The sequence below is a fragment of the Sebastes fasciatus genome, chromosome 10 (genome assembly GCF_043250625.1).
Source record: "Sebastes fasciatus isolate fSebFas1 chromosome 10, fSebFas1.pri, whole genome shotgun sequence".
Lineage (NCBI taxonomy): Eukaryota > Metazoa > Chordata > Actinopteri > Perciformes > Sebastidae > Sebastes > Sebastes fasciatus.
Genome location: NC_133804.1, coordinates 21,108,222 through 21,128,576, shown reverse-complemented (window position 1 = coordinate 21,128,576; position 20,355 = coordinate 21,108,222). Strand labels below are relative to the sequence as shown.

General features: G+C 39.2%; 1 long non-coding RNA gene across 1 annotated transcript; it reads left to right on the top strand.

The window, feature by feature from the left end:
* Positions 1–7,711: 7,711 nt before the first annotated feature.
* LOC141774848 (uncharacterized) lies at positions 7,712–10,021 on the top strand. The gene is made up of 3 exons (XR_012595477.1): positions 7,712–8,924; positions 9,315–9,422; positions 9,634–10,021. It is a non-coding gene; the product is annotated as an uncharacterized LOC141774848 (long non-coding RNA).
* The last annotated feature ends 10,334 nt before the right edge of the window (positions 10,022–20,355 follow it).

The window sequence follows — 20,355 nt, the reverse complement described above, 5'->3', positions numbered from 1 at the left end:
CATTGGAGTATTAATGAACTAAAATTTGCAATTAAATTCATCAGCCGTCACCAGCAGAGAAGCCGCTGGAACCGTGTGTGCCATTTCTCGTTCGGTTCATTTTAAATGAGACCGCTCTCAGTAATTATGTGTGATTGCAGGGGTGCCTCAGGCGGCTGGTACACGCGATGTGTTAATGAGAACAGCATAATGTGAAGAGTATCTGTTTTTATAAATGTTAATGAGTTGTGGTAGCATGATGAACCTAATGGTCCTCACACACACATGCACAGATGCACGAACAAGCCCTTTCTGACAGAAATCTCCTTAGGTTTAGGCAACAAAACCTACTTGGTTAGGTTTAGGAAATGATCATGGTATGGGTTTAAATAAATCCTTTCTGGCAGAAACCTGAAAGCAAACTTCTCCCATGTGCCTTCTGGATATACTCAACCGCCGCCCTAAAATGCATTGCAGCTCCTCAGACTGCCGGGGCAGTTTTAACCGTTGGATAAAATAATTATAAATGATGGCGAGTGAGTGGTGACGCTGTCACTGATACAATTCATGTGATGCAGATTAGTTTACCTCAGTGTGAACAGTCTGCTGGTAATGGCGTTAATTTAGTAGGCAGTATAAATACACATTGAGTATATATTATGCAGTACTTAGTATGCAATTTCGAACACAGCCTATGACCTCTTTCCTCGGGGAAACTGCTAGGTGGCTGAGACATACAGTTGCAGCAGTAAGTATGAAAGCTGGTGTGAGTTGAAGACAGATTAGATGATCTCTGCTCATTTTAATACAAGATTAGACTGGTATATTTAAGGATACGTGCAGAGCATATACCATCATCTTCAGTTTACATTTTCTGCCTGTGATTAACACCTGCACTGGACTTTTAAGTAGGTGCGGTTGAAAATTGAATCTATCTCACTGACTCTCGCAGCAGTGAGGGATACGTAGAGAGGTGTCAGTAGGAAGTAGAGACATTAACTTTGTACTAGGACACATTTATTCAAGATGATGACTATTTACACAACCTTGCAGTGACACAATTTGACACCAGCAGTGGAGGAACTGCTCAATACTTTACTTAGGCAAGAGTAGTAAAGTAGTAACACCACAATATTGGTAAAGGTCCATAGATAGATAGATAGATAGATAGATAGATAGATAGATAGGTAGATAGGTAGATGGATAGAGTGTCATAGAAACAATTTAATATTTTATAAACTTTGTCACAGATTTCATACATGAAACAAAGTAAAATATGAATTTGTTAAGTAGATTGTACTGTACAAGATCTGTACATTGTATGTGTTACTTTATATTTTGAGGCAATTTGTTTAACTTTTGATGATGTGCTGTGGAATAGGATAGTACTGTAGGATAGAAATTAAGTTCTATAGTGTATAATAGTGTATTTTAAGTTGTGCAAACTTTTAGTCTACAACATACTTCAGGCCTATTCATGCCAATTAAGCAAAATGTAATATATTTAATAGGCTATAGATAGATGGATAGGAAGAAAGAAAGAATGGATGGATGGAACTGAAAACATGCTGTGAAAGGGTTAAAGTTGTAAGATAAAAACACGGACAACTCCCAGACCGGACAACGCCGTGGTAGCGACCTGTCAATCACAAGATAGCCACGCCCTGAAGCATCCCCTGCTTTATGGTCTATTTGACTCTAAATGACCCATAATTTACTAAATGAACATCATGCTGTATTGAAGAAGAGTAGCGATTGAGACCATAAATTCATGTTTACAATGTTTACCGAGGTAATAAATCAAGTGAGAAGTATGTTCATTTTCTCTTGACTTCTATACAATCAGACTTCTTTCTGCAACCAGAGGAGTCGCCCCCTGCTGGCGATTAGAAAGAATGCAAGTTTAAGGCAGTTCTGTGTTGGCTTCACTTTTCAGACGTTGCTACCTGACACAGCACACTCCAGGAGTCTGAAGCTAACTAATTACCTTTACCTGAGGACAGAAGAGAAGTGTACTTGACTTTCTCCAGGGAACTGGAGTAAACATGATGACTCTTTCTCATGAAATTTGACCGCGAGCTGAATGTGAGGAAGAGGGGAATTAATAAGACAAAAGAAATTTGTCAACACTTTCAATAATGCATCTAAAAAGTGTTATTAACTAGCTAATTGCTCAGTAAATAATGGTCTAGGTCTACACACATCTTGATTGAACGAACCCTCAGCTTTGCCCTCCTAACCTTTAACTGTCCTGTATGACAGAACAGATGATACTGACAGTTCTAGAACATAGTTATGTTGCATTCTATGATGTAACTTAACTCTAGAACTTTACTTCTGCAGTCAAGCAGTGTTCTCTCCTTAGTTATCAATCTGTCAGGGTCTGTGTAACTTGTGTCAACATTGTTTATCCCCTATTTCTTCTGTCTTTTGCTAACTAGCTTCATCCAGAAGATGCTCTTCCTGCTACCTGTCCTGTCTCTCTTGCCTTTCTTTTAGGTGGCTAAAATACGTTTTTCTGCCATCCCTGTCCACAGCACTGTATTGCTTTGCTCTGGTGTTGGAACCCCTGCCTGTTTCTCCAAGCTGGGGTCGGGTCAATTGTCAGTGTTTCACTCCAGAAATCTTTGAGATTCAACATTATTGATTACTTATTCAACTCAGTATCATGTTATAATTATTAAGATTGTTCCCATTTCTATGACGTTTATGTTCTTATTGTCCAGTGCTAGTACAGTGTAGGGTGGTACCAATATATACACTTTTTTTTGGAAAAGTAGGGTTAATGAAGAGCTGTGTGGCCCAGCTTAGGTGCATTGACCCACTAAATTTAAGTCAAGTACAGCTTTCAGGTAGGGGAGAATCTTATTATGGCTGCCTGCTGTGCTGTTAGCAGCAAAGTGAGCTGGGTCAATCTGTCACAGCTCAGGCATGAGCCTAAGAATAGGTAGTATGTCCCCACCCAGAGCAGCTGCTACTGTACTCCGCTGAGCTTTTTTGTTGTGCAGTGTAATTATAAATGTTCCTCTGGTGCTTTTGCTCATTTAAGGAAGGAGATACTCCAGAAATGTGTGTTGTGCAGTTGTGATTACCGAGTATAGTGTCTGTCTTTGAATGTGCACTTCTGAGAAACCAGATTTGGACCAAATGGACCGCAGTCTCCTCTCCTCTTCTGCTTTGTCAGTGTCTTTTGTTACATTCTCTGTGTGGAAACGGTGACAGAAAGCTTGTTGTTGCTGAACAAGTAGAACTGATTTTATCTTTGAGAGGTGGAAAAGCTCTTTTGTTGTTGTGTCTTCCTACGATGCGTAGTGCTGATAGAAAGGTCTCAGACATCCCAATGCTTTAAGTCATAATGCAACAATACAACATTTATGAAAAGAAACAGGATTCTGCACTTGTTTGTGTATTGTATCTGTGAACAGTGTATCTGGAAATGTGGTTTCCTGCTGTTTGAATAAATGTCTGTTACGACTCAGCTTGCTAGGGGAAGGGAAAGTAACATAAAAACAGTAAAATAAAGTTATTTATTGACAAGGAACTTAGTAGTTTACAAACACAAACGAAGAGGCAAACTACAAAATGGAAAAGAGGGCTTACAGATGCTGTTCAAAAGAAGTAAATCAATATAACCACACTCTCTTAAACTCTTCAAATAAGAGCTACTGCTAACTTTACATAGAAGAATATAACTAAACCCTCACTAATTCATCTTGGTCATAATTCCCTCTCTTATCTATTTTATATTGCTGTGGAAACTCCTTCAAACAACTTGATTTATTCAAGTTTCTCGCCAAAAAAACAAAAAACAAATCATGATAACGTTATAATTTACCTTAGCCCATTAGTCATTTTTACTGAATACAGCTTGAACACACCACAATGTAAATCAATGACACCTCCCGTTAACGAGCCCTCGTCCTGCCGATTTCAACGCGGATTTGCTGTTCACAATGTAGCATTATCGATAGTGAGTTTACTGCATCCCAAGTCTACCTATGGTACCGTAAGGTATCCACATGTTTACATATTAGGTTGGTATAAGAGTAGCGTTATGTCATGTGTGCTTTGCAAGTGTGTGGTCGAGTGACAGAGAGAGAGATGCACTCAGAGCAGATCAGCCGAATTTAGCGGTAAAGTAACCTGTGTTATTAAATGTTCAGTGTCTCTCTCTCACACACACACACACGTTTTGCCCTCCCCACTTGTGAAATGAATCCAGCGCTTCTGATCAGGATTAAGCATCTTACAAGGGCTTCAATCAGGTTCCTTCAGGAGCCAACCAGGAAGTGGGATGGGCATGGGCATTTGGTAACCTCTCTCTCTCTCTCTCTCTCTCTCCTCTTCCCATCTCATCTCTTCTTCCTCCTCTTTCGTCCTCTAAATCTCACAGCTCTCCTCTTGCTAGTTTCATGCTTCACTAATCCTTGATGAAATGCTGCCATATTATATAGCCCTGTTATTTCTCTCATGCTCTATTTCTCACTCTTCCTCTGTCTCTTCTACTCGTTTTCCCCCAACGACTGCCTCGCTATCTGCTTTCCTCTTTCTCTTCTGTCAACCTCTGTCTCTCCATTTCTTAAATCTTATTCTGTGCCTCCTTTTGTTCGGTTTCCTGCCTTTCCTTCTTTCTCTTTCACTACTGTGTCAGCTGTAATAATGAGCCAGAGAGAGAGAGAGAGATAAGGGGAGTACTAGTATTTCTGGTTTCAACTGTGTGTTTCGCTGCTGTAATACCTTTTTGAGCAGACCAGTCATATCCTGTCTCACACACACACAATCACACACACACACACACACAGTCTGTTAACCACCCTGAGGTTCCTGGGATGAAAAATTTCAGAGTAAGCCATAAGTAATTAGAGAAATTACCTAGCCTCAGACCTTGATTAGATTCTTGATTTAATCTGTGTGTACCTAGAACCCGAGAGGAGAGGAGAGTATTTTAAAGCATGTTTAAATGACGCTAAGCTTCTTGGTATTTCTAGTATTGCAAAGTGTACACCGAAATGTGTATAAGTGTTTACTGTAATGTAATGTGTTTATACTCAGCATTGCCCCTGTAGACTGGAGCTACTGTACTGTGGAGACCTCTAAAGTGGTTATGGCTTTCAAAATCAAGCAGGCTTTCAGGCTATAGAGGACCAATACAACTACTACTGGCTACTAGTAATGTGTACTTTAATTAGTTTCCTTAATTAGTCATTGGCCAACAAGCTGAATAAAATAACTAAACATCACTACAGAGAGACTATGTTTCAGTACCATGGAGAGCTCCACACATCCAGTCTGGATATAGAATACTTTGACAGACTGATGGTTGGTGTTTTTAACTCTGTTGCTTCAGCTTGGCACATCCAATGATAATTCAAGCGTATGAAAAAAAGTGGCTCATCTTTTCAAGGTTAACCTTTTAGAACTAGGGATGCACCGATCCAACTTTTTCAATCAACACCTCACTGTTCTGATGTCCATTCAAACTTCTGCGGCGTCCGCGGTTCCTGGAACATAGTCACATTTTCAAGAGGTGTGCAAACCACCTCTGCGGCTCTGCGGGGGCTCAACACGAGCCTTTCCGCAGAAGTATAAATTAGGCATCATCCTTTTAATCAGAGTTAATGGCCCCTCCCCCACCTAGATGGCACTCTATGATGTGCTAGCAGCTGGCTGGACGTCATGTTTCTGGCTGACCTTCCAGCCCTCTGTGTTTTTATATGTGTGTGAGAGTTGCTGATAACTGATCTGGACCTGAAACAGATGGTGTTTGATCCTCTGGTCGTATAAGCTGTTGGATGTCACTCATATAGCAATGTATCAAGTAGAAGCCACCATTTAAAGGTCATTAAAAGTCCAAATCTGTGGTCCTGCTTGGAGCTATTATGTTCATCTTCCGTCCATTCAATTTTGCTTAATAAAAGAGGCTTGAAATGAATCAAGAAATATGCTTAAAGGATATGTTTGTGGTGCCTATATGACAATTGAAAGAGGTTTTGCTTGCTGCAATCATCCCTCCTGTTCAAACTGGCCCTGAAGAGGCCAAAACCACATAGTTAGGTTAAGGGAAAACGTCATGGTTGGGCTTAAAATAAGTACGTAAGCAAAGTAAAACACGTATAGAAACACAACACAATGTCAATACGAAACATGTACGTTTCCCATCGGCTAATAAACTTGTGGCAACACCGGTGTTACCGACACCGGACATTTTGCAAGAAAAGATGACGGTCAGTATGTAGCGTTTGATCTTTAACGTTGGGCCGCTGTGTGTCTGGCCTCTCCGGTCCAGCTTTCGCTCTGGGGCCGCAGGTTTGCGCTGCGCACACCGGCTGTGACCGCTCCGTCCTCCGCACAGCTATTACGTCATTTACATTCGCTTCCCTTTTAGCTTTGGGTTTAAATCTGAAATATTGCCAAATAGGCGCTTTCTGTCAACGCTCTCTCTTTCCGTGTGTGTGAAATATGACACCTGCCACTCTGAGCTGACTCCTTACGGAGCAGATGCATTCACTGTCAGTTTGTAGCGTCCGTCGTCCGAATTTGTATTGATAACACCAAAATGAACTAAATGGGTTTTATCTCTGTCAAAAAAAAGCAAAACGACAGTGGCGGCAGTGGGTACGTAATGCAATTGGTGTGTACCCGTCAACAAGCCTAGTTGAGGTGCATTTTCATGTGATAGATGTGACACCATTAAGAGAAGCAGCACAGACCATTTACTGTTAATATACAGATTATAGCCGCTCCGTTGTATTGTGACCATTAGCGTGTTGTAGTTACATATGAGAACCTTTCATTGGATTTGGTATGTTGTACTATTATTTTTCTGTGTGTATTCCACACAAATATATGATAGAAAATGTGTTCAATTTGAGTAGCTACTCTGCAGTGCCATTCATTCTTCCATCTGTGATGATGGAACAGGGAAATGCAAAGAGATGTATAGGGACGATGAGTGATAAAGAGATTCGTGGATTCAGACTTAAAGGAACTAATCCAGCAAACTAGCATAAAGAAAACTTTTCCAACAAAAGAGGTGTTCCTGTATGTGTGTGGTGTGTTTGTGAGAGAGGGAGACTTGAGGGTAGAAGCAAAGAGCTGTTTGGTAGAAGATAATTAATGAGGCTTGAAAACATTCCTCTCACCAAACAAGGGAAGGGACTGCATATACCTGACACTGCAGTTTGTGTGTGTTTCAGTGGTAAATGGCTGTAGCTCTCCGTGGTGAGGGGAGCAGCTCAAAGAAGATAAAATATTTAAAGGGACAGTGGATCTGCTGTTATTGTGTAGGTGCTTGTCTGTGTTTATTTGTGAAAGTAGTGCTTTTCATTTCTTTACTAATGGTAAGTAAACCTCCATGAAAGCAGCACAGATTCTTCCTCACTACCAAATGTTAGTGTTGTGGCCTTCAGGTAGAATAAATAGTTTTCTGGTGCTCGTAGCAGCTGTCTTTGTGTGCGTCTGTATGGGGAGCTAGATTGCATCGTTCTTCTTTTACAGAGGAAACATGTGGCTTGTTTTGTTCGCTTTGACGTCCCATTGATTCTGCTTCTCAATAGAGGCACTTGGTATGTGATAGATTTTTTACTTATCTTCGAGAGGGGTCATTGATGTTTTTAATGTTAATTTTTCTGATTTGACTTTGAAAACCTTAATCACACTTTCTCAGATTATGTACTGTGTATCCCTATAAGTGTTTCAAATGCTCCGACTTGTAAAGGTTTGCGTGCTTGCAGCAGAGAGTGTAGTATTTATCAGAGTTGTAACTCTGTCAGCTCACCTGCAGTCTGGAGGGGAAATGTTTCGCTTCCTGTGACACAGGGTATCCATCACCTTGTCACAACGATTCAAAGGTCACCTAGTCGACCAGGTGGGCGGGGTCATCGCTGTCACTCTGCCTCCCATTGGACAGCTGGCCAGCGGTTTGATTGATGGACAGAGTTGCTTCTACCTCGCAGATTGATGAATGGTTTATTTTTTCGCAAGGACACACACAAGACGGATTTGTTTACAGAGTGGGCAGGGCTGTATCTTCTCTGGACTCATGTGAAATGGAGGATATGCACATTTGTGTACGTCTGTGTGTGTGCTTCCTAATGAAAGAATGAGAGTTGACGATCATCGTTTTTACTTTGGTCTGATTTCGCTGACATTTATTTCACCTTAATGTAATGTTAACACGTATTGCCTGATGTACTGTTGCCCGTTGTGTTGCTTTGTATTGGTATCGATGTACTGTACATGGATTTACATGAAAACTATAAATTATATGTTCGTTATAATTTACATTAATCGATCAAATGAATTATATAAAATGTGCTGGAGTGTAAACACGAACACACAGCCTCAGTTATTACTCTACATGAGAAGGTGCGAGCTGTAGCTCTTCCTTCTCTGCACAATTTCCAATCACAGTTTAATTCTACAACTGCATCATGATTTACTGGACCAGCCGGTCACCAGAGCATTATGTTTAGTAAACTGTCCATAGCTTATCATACAGCTCTTTAAAGTTAGTGTCCTCATAAAACCTGAAATGGAAACAGCAGTTTTTCCACATTAGAGTAATGAACGCTTTCCTACATCAAAGCAGGCAAATCTTTTGCCAGTAACACTGAATTTCAAGTAAATGGCCTAGTGCACTTTAAGAGAGGCTTTTTTTTTTAATAACAACCACAAATTACAGAGTTTATGCACGTGTTATTAAATTATAGGTGTAACTACATTATATCCGATGCAACTAGATTATCTCAACTCAAAGTTGTGTAGCGTTATCTGAGATTTCAACCACACTGAATGTTCTTCATGAGTATTCAGTACTCAATCACTTTGAGCACTTACTGCATGACCATATTTCCTCTTAGATCACTTGATGAAACCTGAGCTCCATTTGCTAACGCAGTGGTTCCCAACCTTTCCGAGTCTCGACCCCCAGAATAATCAGGTTGGTGTTTGTGACCCTCCCACCCGGCGTAAACCGCTGTTTCTCTGTGCCTCCCCTTGCTGATTTTGAGTGATTATTGTGAATGTTCTGATTAATAAATGTAAGTTAAATAAATAATGCTTTGTTTGTGATGACAGTTTAGTTTAGTTTAGTCTAGTTTGAACAGGTAGCACCTAGGCATTGTCCAATGTGATCCAGGCGCCGTGGACTTTTGATGCATTTTGTGACTTTTTCTTTCCCCCTGACCTGCCGTAACTCCGCACAATTTTTCTCCCATGACCACAGTCAATAAAATGTATTCTGAGACTAATTATATCACTGGTACAGGTGATGTAATGTAAAAAAAAAAAACATTCCCCATTCTAAAATATGTTTTTTATTTTTATTTAATTAGTTTTCTCCAGAACCAGCTGGCGACCCCTGGAAATTATCTCACGACCCCCTTGAGGGTCCCGAACCCCAGGTTGAGAACCACTGCGCTAATAAAGCTCAGCAATAGGAAGTAAGTGGACTGTTGAGTTGAGATCATATTATTGCACAGTCTGTTACCGAGGTCAATAATGAACTTCCAAACACCCCATCCTGCTGGACGAATATGTGGAGAGACACAGGGGAGCTTGAAAGCAACACTAAGTAGTATTATTTTTTGTCTGTTAGAGGACTTAGTCTGAGTGTTGACAGTGACAGCTTCTTTATTTCTATCATCCATTTAGAGCCAGCTAAGTCATTAGTGACAAAAATGAGTCCTCCTGCAGAGAGACAAACAAAACACAGTGCTGATCTCAAGCCTCAAACAGACTGCCAATCATCACCCATGTGAAGTTTGTAATGAATGGTAATTAAACTGTGTGAGGGACGGAGAGGGAGAGAGACGAGTGTCTGCGGTCTGTCCTGTGTGTGTTGTCGCTGCATCATCTCCACTGTGGATTCAACTAATTACATTTTAGAGAGCAGACACTTGTTTCTGGTTTCCCTCCAGTATCTCACCTCTATAGAGTACTTCATTGTGTCTTCTCACAATTGTCACCACGTCTACTTTTAAATGTTTTATTAACTACTCAACTACTTTTCCTATTCCCTACCTCCTTGTTTTCTATGGACAGACGAAAATCTATGAATAGGCTGGGCGAGTCCATGTCGCCGGCATGTGCCTGATTACAGATTACAGGTTCTCCACATGGATGCTATCAACATCTTGTGAAAAGGTGTCGTTTACATTGATTATGTTTGATTATTGCTGGAGGAATTTGCAGTTGACATTTAGTAATTTTTCATGTAAGATATTTTATGGTGAGACTTTGTGGTGATCGTTTTGTTTTCTTTGGTAACACTTCATTTTACAGGTCCGAAAATGTCATGGTAATTAGGTGATAATTAGCAAGTAACCTATTTGAAATTTCTTTGGAATTACTGCCAAATTACCCCAATATTTACCTCAAAATGTATAGAAAATTACTTTATTTTAAACAGTTTATATGCTAAAATGGCATATAATCGTTAAAATAGGGCCCTTAGGCTTGAGAAGCGGCTGTGCGCTGCTCTTCATTGGAGGTGGAAAACCAGAACTAATAGAAGACACTTCTGATCAGGCACAAATAGTCTACACAAATGTAACCTGGTAGCTAATGTCATGATTCAGGGAGTTTTTGTAATAAATTTCAAAGAAGTTATTTGCTAATTATTATCTATTTACCAGTAGACATGGAAATAAAGCATATCAATTAACTTTGTATTCTTTTCCTGGAAATGTATGAAATAAATTACCAGCTATTGGGAAATAGCGGAATATAATTACTGAATAATGTTTATAATAAAGTAATTTTTGATAGATTTTGAGGTAAATATTTTGGCAGTAATTCCAAAGAAATTTCAAAAAGGTTACTTGCTAATTATCGCCTAATCACCATAAAATTTGCAGACCTGTAAAATTAAGTGTTACCGCAGATTCTCATTAATTAGAGACGGAGCCCATTTGACAGATTTGTCTGTTTAGACAAAGCAAGACATACACACACTATGTTTACCTTCTCATTATTCTTGCGATCTATATGTCTTCACGAAATAAATTGGATTCTATAGTTACAGAAACATACACATCTATTTGTTCCGTCCTCTTCTTTACAGAGTAAAACAAACTACTCACACACACATGCATACAGGTACAGGTTGGGGCGATGTGCATTCATGCAGGCTCAGATGCACAGGTGGAGTTTTGAATTGCTGTGTAATTGCATTTTTGAACTCAAGCTTGCAGCTTAGCCAAGCATTCAGGTCCTCCGTTAGAATATACACACATGCATACAAATATATTATGAGTCCTGAATTGACTTCGAGGCCATAGACCCTTCCTCCCAAACCCTCGTCTTCCTCCTTATCAACAACAATACGGCACTTAACTGGCTTAAATTGTAAAGCTCTCAGCTCTAAGCAGGAGAGGGAGGTTCACCCAGGGCTGGGAGTCAGAAAAGAAGAGAGACACAAACACTCCGGGGACTGAGGTCTGTTGGTGTGTGTGTGTGTGTGTGTGTGTGTGTGTGTGTGTGTGTGTGTGTGTGTGGACTGGCAGACAGTGCAGTATACTGATAAGCAGGGTAGAGCCTATTAACTGTTTGGCCTGCAGCCTGAATGTCACTGGTGATTTTTTCTCTCTGGTCAGAAACGTCCCAGTGGGATGTGGGATGGTTTCCATCATGTCGTTCCTGTTGCATTTATTTCGAAAGGAGCTGTTTTTAATGAGAAATGTGTATGTTTAGTGTATATTTGCTTAATAATAGACCATACATTCACTGCAAATGTGCAAATACTTTTGCAGGTGTGGTATATTTTCAGGTCTTGCACAAGACAGCGAGGCCCCTTATTGTAAACATATGTGTAAGAAGCATACGTGGAGACATACATGGTCATACGCTAAGACCAGGGGCTGAAAGGTAAACATGTAGGATAACGGAGACATATATGGTCATGGCTCAGCTCAGCATGTTGCATGACATGAACCCGATATAAGGAGGCACGAGAGCCCCGAAGTGCAGGACTTTCAGATTTGACTTGAGACCTCCGGACGCTCTAGACGTCCGTTATGACATTTGTTGCTTGTTTGTAATAAACTCTATTATACCAAAAAGAACAGTGTCCGCGGAGCATCCTTCCTCATCACTTCAACAGCACTGTCGCAGGAAAGATACGACATAGGTCTTTGCAGTGTGTAGCAAAGCAAAACTGATGATTTGTCTTCATTTCCCACTCTTGTAGTAAAATACTTTTCAGCCATTAATATCTATGTAGACATGTACAGGTTTGTCACATTTACAAATCTCATTACACTTGCAGTCTTATAGTTTTGGAAATGTTTTTTTTACACATTTACAAATCTGGTTACGCACACACAGATTGAGATACATTTACACATCTCTCCACGCACATTTGCAAATAGTTTTACTACAATAATGGCCCCATAGTTCACGCTTGTTTGTTTTAAAGTTCAACATTTTGGGGAATACGTCTATTCCATTCCTGTCGACAGTTAGATGAGAAGATAGATGCCAAGAATAGTTAAAAAGCAGCAGTAGGTTGAAATGGAGTAAATACAATTTTTCAAAAGTAATTTTTATAAAACAATGACTAAAAACCATCTGCCTTTGTGTCCTCCGATGTCCTCCGGTGTTCCTAATGGCATCTGCAGGATTACACAGATTCAACGCATTTTTTATACTTTTTTTGTATGGGTTAAACAAACAAGATATACGTTAGTTTGTGTATAGTTAGTCATAGTTGATAGTTAACATCTATTCTTGCAGAGAATATTATAAATACAGCAGCTGCTCATTTTGAATGATGATTTTTTTTTTTACTTTGTTTTCTTCCTATTGTCAGCTTTGCTCTGAATTTGGTGACATGATCTTTATCTACATTAGGTATGACGGTTGATTGCCAAAATATTCAAATTGCCTTTCAGACAATAAAAATAAAACATATGTTATTTATTTTTTCTTCTCAAAGAACACAACAACTTTAACTATGTTAAATGCTGTAGACAACACACATGTGATCATGAAACACAAACACACACACACAGCAGGTAATTAGCTTTTATTGTTTTAGAGAAAACAGGAAAACTTCATTTTCTCCTTACTCTTCATAGATTTCTTCTTCTTTTTTTTAAGACTGCAGTGCTTTTTCCCCCAAATGGCTAATTTAGTGCCTTTCTTTCACTTTCCCTCTGCTCTTTCTTCAATTTAGGGTTCAATTTGGAGTTGGTAATACAAAACATTCACGTACTTTAGTGTTTTGTACCAATGTGAATTGATACAACACTAATATGTAAGTGGAGTGGCAGTAACTTCTGGTGCTCAAGTAAAGCATCCTGTAATGTCGCCCCTCCTAATCATTGCAAAACCCATTCGCTTCATCGAAAATGTGGTGAATTTGTGCTTCAGTTACATTATTTACAACTAAGCAAAATTTAAATGCACCATTAACGCAAACAGAGATGTGAGTGCAGGCACATTCAAGTCCAAAATGAGTTAAGCAGAAAGCTTGGGGAGTTTTACAACTTCACTCGCTCAATGTGGGGGATACAAGAGCAAAAAAGACTAATAGAAAAATCAACTTAAATACCAGATAATATTTGAAACTGTGATTCAACTTTCATTGTCAACACTATGCCAAAAAATCCGTATGTAAAAAAAACAATTTGTTGTTCTGTGTACTAAAATGTGATCAGAATAAGTATAGTACATAATTAGGATGATGTTTTTTTCTCTGTAAAGGCAACTTGTGTGTTACAAATATGCAAAATGTAATATAAATTTTAGGGCTGTCAAACTTAAAGCGATAATAATGCATTAACGCAAATTTGTTTTTATGCCACTGATTTCTTTAATGTATGTCATACTAGCTTGTCGCAAAGGAGGCTAAATGACGCTCTGAACTTGCGCTAATTTTTGGCTAGGAAACACTGTCATGGCCATTTTCAAAGAGGTCCCTTGACCTCTGACCTCCAGATATGTGGATGAAAATGGGTTCTCCGGGTACCGACGAGTCTCCCCTTTATTGACATGAGCACTTTATGATAATCACATGCAGTTTGGGGCAAGTCATAGTCAAGTCAGCACACTGACACACTGACAGCTGTTGTTGCCTGTTGGGTTTGCCATGTTATGATTTGAGAATATTTTTTTATGCCTATACCTATTTACATATAGTTACATAAAGCAAACATATTTACCCACTCCAATGCTGATGAGTAAATACTTCACAAATTTCCCTTTACGGTACATTTGAACAGATGAAAATGTGCGATTAATTTGCGATTTATCAAGATTAACTATGGACAATCATGCATATTTTAATCGCATTTAAATATGATTAGCAATAATTCATGTCCTTTGGTAAAATTGGAGATAAGTCAGTGATTACTGTTTTACTTCACCAGATTTACTGTAGCTCCAGATGTACCGGCTGATCTACACATACTTTGGAAAATATCTGAAAGTGCTTGAAGCCTAGTTTTGTTTCCCCTGTTTACGGATGAAATGGAGGAAAAAAAAAGAATCTATTTTAATCTGACCTAAATGTGTTTCCCTAGTTTATCTTTTTTCAGCACGCTTTCTCTCAGAAATGCAAACCAGACCACAGGCGAATAAATTGCTTTTAGAATAAAACGTTACATTTGAGCCCAGATAATGTCTGACCTTTTCCAGTCTGAAGCCGCTCTGATGCCGTCAAAATCCCACATCACTACTTTTTTTCCAGCTCAAATCCCGCTACAGCAGAGGAGCAGCGTTTCTGCTCTCTTTGAATGTATCAAATTAAGAGCACACAATGTCAAAGTCATCCGAGAACAAAGTCAGCGCCACATATTTAAATTTACTCATAGCTTCTTCCATCATAGCTGCTGGTTTCCTTTCTTCTCTTACCTCTTATCTCTAGTAAGAAATTTGGCCTTCTGGTATCTGTAACAGCCCAGTGTACTGTCATCTTCCTCCAGTCTTTAAAGCTGCTCTATTCACATCTTCCTCAGTCTGATAGATTAGTGATAATTCAGTCAGGACCAGAGAGGAGGAACCGGCTTCAGAGAAGGTTGTTGTAAAAGAGCTGACCGGCTCACACCAGGCTGCTGGAATTAGGTTCATAAAATCACAGATCTCACTGGTGATCCCGTAGACTGTCTAGAAGCACACACAGGGGCACATACACATCATTCCCCTTGGTGTCTGTCTTTCTTTACTGTACTTTCCAATAAAACTTTCATGTCCACTCTACTATTTCATTTTTGTCAGCTTTATGATGATGATGTGGAAGCTGAAAAAAGTTTATTGATTAGTCAGTTGGCAGAAAAATAATTGTAAAATATCTGGAGAGTCTATTAAGTGCTTGAGTCACTTTTAAAGCAAACATTTGTCTGTTCCACTTTATTAAATGTGGGAATTTGCTGTCTTTTCGTCTTGTCTGATAGTAAACTCCATAGCTTTATGTTTAAGACTGTTGGTCTGACAAAATAAAGTCACCTTAGACCTAGGGTCCCCAAACTTTTTCCCTTAGAGAGCTAATTTGACAAAATGAAAGTGGCCAATAGCACGTACAATTTCTGTTTTACTGTTATGGTTCTTTAACATTTCAGCCACCGCAGTCCTCGTCTCTGTTACAGTCCTGCCATAGGCTAAAGGCTTTTTGTGTTTCATTAGGATATGCACCATTAAATGAAACCTCTGTGGCTACATTGGCCTTCTTTGTCAGTTTGATAAAGAGAGACTGTTATCTTTTATGTTGTCATTACCTTCTCTGTTCGTAGACTTCTACCAGCTGGAAAGAAATTTAAACAGGTTTACGAAGTGACTTTGTGTTATCAGGCAAGTTGGTGCCTTAAAGTTGGTCTCAAAGCACAACTATCCAGGTAGTATAGGTGCAGCATTATTGATATAATAATGCACTCCATTCACAGGACCAGAAGTTGAGTTTATTAAGATTACATTTATCAAAGTAGGGTAAAATACGGAGGTGCTGTTGATGCCTGTTGAGCCAGAAGACTGAGGATAGATATGGCTGTGAAGAGAATTGATTTTCCCTGCGTCTACTCAGGAAATTCTTCAATTAAATTTAATTGCAGTAAAACCTCAGATTGTTGTGGTGTCATTAATATCTGTAAGACAGCATGATTGTGTTACCATTGACAACAGGATGATGTGTTTTATACCTACTACGATCAATACATCCATCCCTGCTGCAGAGCGTACCCCACCGCCCAACACCCCCACAGCACATAAACAGTTTGTTTGCTGCACACAAAGCATTTACAGGCTCGCTAGAATATCTCTCTGCAGTTTTTAATCTTGTCTTTACATATTTTACTGCCATTCTCATTACCCACTGCCGGGAGAATAATGGATGGAGAGTGGGAAAGACACAAAACACTGATGACGGTTGCATTGTGGCCTCATGCAATCATTTGCTTTTTGTTGACACGTTATAAAGTGACTTAGTGTCAGACAGCATGTGTGTTTTCTGCATAGTTATTGCGTTAAAAGTTCACATCCATACACACACGTGCATTAATATATAGATAATTGATATACAGATAATGGATTCTTGTTCACAGGCGATGAAGTTTGAGCAAAACAAAAGAGTCGATGACTCCATTACGCACCACTGCTTAGTGGTATGAATGTTTGTCGACTTAAACGAAGAGATGGTCATTGCCAGATTTGATTATTTAGGAGAAATAGACAGTTATGTCGAGTAATTGACAACATTTTTATTTGAATTCATTACCATGAGGTTAGCAAGATGCTGATATCAAAAGCTGCAAAGTTGAACCCAAACTGTTAAATTTCTCAGCAAGTGAAGAGGACTCTGTAACATTTTCCTCTTAAACTAATTCATTAAGCCACGGTTTGTATTGTGTTAATGGTGAATGAGGTACTAGAGTTTAATCCTCTTAGGTATATTTGAAGCTTTGCACCAGTTAATCCTGAAATTATTATGCAATAGCTTTTCATGATTTTTTATTTTTTTTTAATCTCTGGACCTAAACGATGTCCAGTATATCCCTAAAGGGAAAAGGGAAACCTACATCAGCGGCGTATGACACGTGTGAAAACACCTGAACTCATTGTTTTCTTTGTAAGCCCTGTCACGGCACAGGTAGGACTGGTAAAATCATTTGTTGTTAAAGCTTCAGCAGGCAGAATATTTTTGGCATCTCTGGGCAAAAATTCCATAATAATCTTTCAGCATATTGTAATTGAAGAGCTCTATATTTATTTAAAAATAAATTTTTATTTTTACTTATATGTTCTACATGTTTATTTTCTATAGTTTTTTTTATATTTGGCCAGCCTGATAGAGGTATGGGGTTGATGAGAAAGAAATGGTAGAGGTGGATTTACCTTGCATGGCAGCTGGATTCTTGAGATGTCGCAAGATCACGCGACAATCACAGGATCACATACTGTATCACACAAACATCCATCTTGTAAGGCTTCAAGTAATGCGCTTGTGTCCGGCAAGCCAGGGCATGGACCAATCAGCATCCTGTGAGGAGCTACTGGCAGCTAAGGGCGTGGCTCAAGTGTGTGTGAGACGACACGGAGCGACTGTTTGTTCTAAACAACAATGGAGGCTCCTGACGAGGTTAGCGTAGATTCTGCATCAGCATCAGTTATATCAGAACTGGTATTTGTTCATTGAAAGAAGAGCAGAGAACTACACTGAATAGGATGTTTTCGCGCCTCTCACGACTTTGGGCAGAGTTCGATTGACAGATGTTTCATCCAATCACCTGCCAAGTATTTTTTGAAAGTTCCTACCCTTTTCCGAACAGTGTCCAATGACGGCTTCTCAGATGGTTCTGTGTAACAAATCATCTGGTGGGTCAGCTAAGGGGTGGATGGGGAGACAATGTTTTTTTTTTTTGTTCCTCCTTGATAAAAAGATTTAGAAAGAAAAGCAGCAATTTGATCACATTCACTCCTTTGCGTCAGGACATCCGGGATACTGCACTTACGACTACTTCTGTGTGTATGGCGTGAACGGTGTGCGACAGGCCAAATTAATGATCTGTTATGAAAGAAAAACCTAAAACATCAGTATATAGCAGATAGCCTGTGTGGCTAAATGATAATTGAGCTAAAGATAAATGATGGCTTACCTTAATAAAACAATGTTATCAGGCCTACTGTGGCACTTTCCAATTAGACACCTGTTGTAATCAATCTCCGGCTGCTGTGTGTCTGTGTGTGGAAGCCTAATGAGAGAGGATGTGACGGTCATAAAGAATCTCCCTTGGTGTTGAATTGTTGTGCTTCTGTGCAGGTGGCCTGAAGCTTTCTTTATGACATCACAAAAATAATTTTGCTGAGTAGCCGTTCCCATAGTAACGGCAACTTATGACAACTCCATTTCTTGATTTATTTAAGATTGACTCAGATCTCCCAATGGGAAAGTCTCATCTCAGGAGGGTTCTTTAGTACCTCAGTGGTGTTTGTAGTAGAGAGACAGTAACAGTGAGACCAGACCTGGTCACGAAAAAAGGTCTACCGGTGTCCTTCTCTTCAGTGTAATGAATAATTCAACTTACACGCTGTAAACTTCATCTCTCTGGTCTTTGGCTGTGGAGAAATATTACTGAAACAAGTTGACATTTTGCCAGATGTCAACATAGTGACCATTTTTGTATTTTAGAAATGGCAACTGTAAGATGAGTATTTCCAATATCCCATCTTATAAATGTCTGAGAATCATGATTCTGGTGGTTAAACGTACATTTTAAAGGGCAAGGAATTCATTAAGGCCAATTAGGAGAAAGTACAGATGACTAATGTCATTATTGTTGGCAGTAATCTTTTATTATGTTGTCCAGGGAATAGTTGGAGAGATTAAATGTAAATGCAGTAAGGCAATACTTTCTAACATTTACTGCAAATTGTCTTCAAAAAACCAACAGGCACACTTAATCACATCCATGCCATACCCTCATAAGATATTTTGAGCTATAGTCCATGCTTACCACAAACATTGTGCATGGTGACATTTACCATTGGGCGATTGTCTGTCAATTATTTTCTCAATTAATCGATTCAGAAAATGGGGAAAAATGTCCATCAGTGTTTCCCAAAGCCCAAGATGACGTCCTCAAATGTCTTATTTTGTCCACAACTCAAAGATATTCAGTTTACTGTCATAGAGGAGTAAAGAAACCAGAAAATATTCACATTTAAGAAGCTGGAAATCAAACCCATTAATTGATGATCAAAATAGTTGGCGATTCATTTAATAGTTGACAGCTAATTGATTAATTGTTGCAGCTTTAATTTACCGACATATGTTCAGTTTGCAGTTGTAACAAATATCTACATTTTACCCTTTTATGTTCAACACGCAGCAAACACTTTATATTTATAACATCTCTCTGTTGCTCTCAAAGTCTGGGGACCATAAATTGAAAAAGAAGGATTTATAGAATTAATTCAGCATTTGTTGGTACACCGTTCTAAACTTTCAGTGAGTTATTGATCATTAAGAGTACTGTAGGCTACATTAATAAATAAAATTATTTATTTAACAGTTCCTAAAGGGAAGGAAATATATTGGCTGGGCGGGTTTTAGGCTGACCTCAGCATTTACTGCAAATACAATTTCTTTGACCTCCAGAAAAACCCACACAGTAATGTTTTTTTTTTTCAAAAGTTTCTCTCTCTCTCTTTCTGTCTCTCTGTCCATCTCTCTTTCTCTCTCTCTCTCTTTTCACTTACAAGCAAAACTGCTTTGTAAAGAGTTCCGTGTGACACTTAAATTAAACTCTGTCTGTCACTCTCTTTCACTCTTTTACACAATCATACTCAGGAGAAACGGGGGACCTATTAACTTACAATTTTCACAATTTTCAAAGGTCTATATCATGCTCAGCAGTGATGGCGTACCAACATCTGTCAGCTAGAGGAGAGAGAGTGAAAGTAAAGCAGGAATGTTCAGAGCAAGCTGTTGAGTTCTTTCAGGAGCTGACAGACAGACGGTTACATCTTTGTTTTTCACACCATGGAGTTGTAATGGAAGCATCACAGCCATATAAGCAGTGTGTGACAACTGGAGCTTAGACTGTTAGCAGTGGTGCCAATATGCCTCAGCAGCAGCAAACTCAATTCTAGCCTTTTGAACCCGATAGGCCCTGGGTATATATAAATAAAGATGGAACATAGAATAAATGAACGATTTAATTTCCGCCTAACAAAACTGTACAATTTTAGAGTGAATATCCCTTTGGAATGATGCAGTTGCAGCCCAAAACCTCTTGCAAACCATTATCACATCATCTGAACATTACTTGTGCACAGACTGTTGCTTCTAAATGAAGCAGAGCAAAGTCGGAGAGGTTTTAGTAGAGGCATGTTATTGGCCATTTGGGTACCATCTGTGCCATTTGAAATGTTCTGAGCTAAATG